Source organism: Etheostoma spectabile, chromosome 3 (assembly GCF_008692095.1).
Source record: "Etheostoma spectabile isolate EspeVRDwgs_2016 chromosome 3, UIUC_Espe_1.0, whole genome shotgun sequence".
In the NCBI taxonomy this organism is placed as follows: Eukaryota; Metazoa; Chordata; class Actinopteri; order Perciformes; family Percidae; genus Etheostoma; species Etheostoma spectabile.
In genome coordinates this window covers 730,273-731,501 of record NC_045735.1, presented here as the reverse complement: position 1 = coordinate 731,501, position 1,229 = coordinate 730,273, and the positions used below count along the sequence as shown (strand labels likewise).

The 1,229-nt window shown below is 39.2% G+C and overlaps 1 protein-coding gene and 1 long non-coding RNA gene across 2 annotated transcripts in view; one reads left to right on the top strand and one right to left on the bottom strand.

Moving 5' to 3' along the window:
- The window catches only part of slc8a2b (solute carrier family 8 member 2b), a 227,318-nt gene that overhangs the window by 85,674 nt on the left and 140,415 nt on the right, over nt 1-1,229 (top strand).
- The window catches only part of LOC116672759 (uncharacterized), a 16,950-nt gene that overhangs the window by 9,403 nt on the left and 6,318 nt on the right, over nt 1-1,229 (bottom strand). The gene's annotated exons all lie outside the window — the stretch shown is intronic.

The window sequence follows — 1,229 nt, the reverse complement described above, 5'->3', positions numbered from 1 at the left end:
GTGTGTGTGTGTGTGTGTGTGTGTGTGTGTGTGTGTGTGTGTGTGTGTGCTGGTTATCAGCCCACGATGGCAGGAAGCAGGCTGTCAAACTAAATTTCACTTGTCTCTAACGCTATTTTCTTGCTTTCAAATAAAAAAAAAAAAAAGATGCGCTGCTGCCTCTAAAGTTTTAAATGCAGACACCGGAAAGGTCTAACACAGTGTTTTAATATGTTGTGTCAAATCAAGTATTTGTCGATCAGTATAAATGCTCATGCAACCGATGCTTGATACAAACTGGGAGTTAAGTAATCTGTAGCTGGCATTTGTCATGCCGATCAAAAACTAAGTTAAATCAAGTTGTTTGTGTATTTTAGACGTTATCTTATTATTATCATCAGAGAATAAGCAGAGTGCAACGCTACATGGGTGAAGCCTTTTCCACAGAGTACAAATAGAGATGCTTACATCTCTTGCACAATCAAAACAACAAAGAGGGAATAAATAGTTTATTAATCACTGATTTTTTTTGATTTTTTAATTTTCTAAATGAAATTCCATGCTTGGAGAAACAAGCACTGGGTCCTCTGAAGAATTCTCTGGGGCTATAATCACTACAGCTCTACATCCAACCCTCTTAACTCTGAACGGGCTCATACATCTGATGCCCGGACTGAATCTTGTAAATTGGACTTGTTTGTGGTTGTGGATGTGGGAACTGAAATGCTCTGGTGGCCTGAGCTCATAATGGATGTGCATCTGGGTTTTAAAATGAACATGTTGCCACTGAAACATGACAGAAAACCTTTTTATATCTCCCCTTCAAATGGGAAAATCAAGCTCTTTATACTCTGGGGTAGTGAGTTTGTAATGGACTTCTCTGGTTGGTGCTAAACCGCCTTACGACCTTAGGGCTGGCAGTTAGGACCTACTGGTGGCCTGGCACTAAAGCAGGTCTCTACCTGCAAGAAATTAGCTGCTCTTCCTTTCATCCATCTCTCTGTCATCCATCCATCTTGGCACCATCAACAGTGAGTTTAACATGCACACTATTCCACTATTATTCCACTATTTATATGTGCTCTAGTGCAATTACACAGAATTATCTGTTTTTTTATCACAGTGAACCCTCGTTTTTCACGGGGGTTACGTTCCAAAAAGACCCCGTGAAAGGTGAAATCCATGAAGTAGTAACCTTTTTTTTTTTTTTTTTACAATTATGATACGATGAAATACTCCATAATACATTG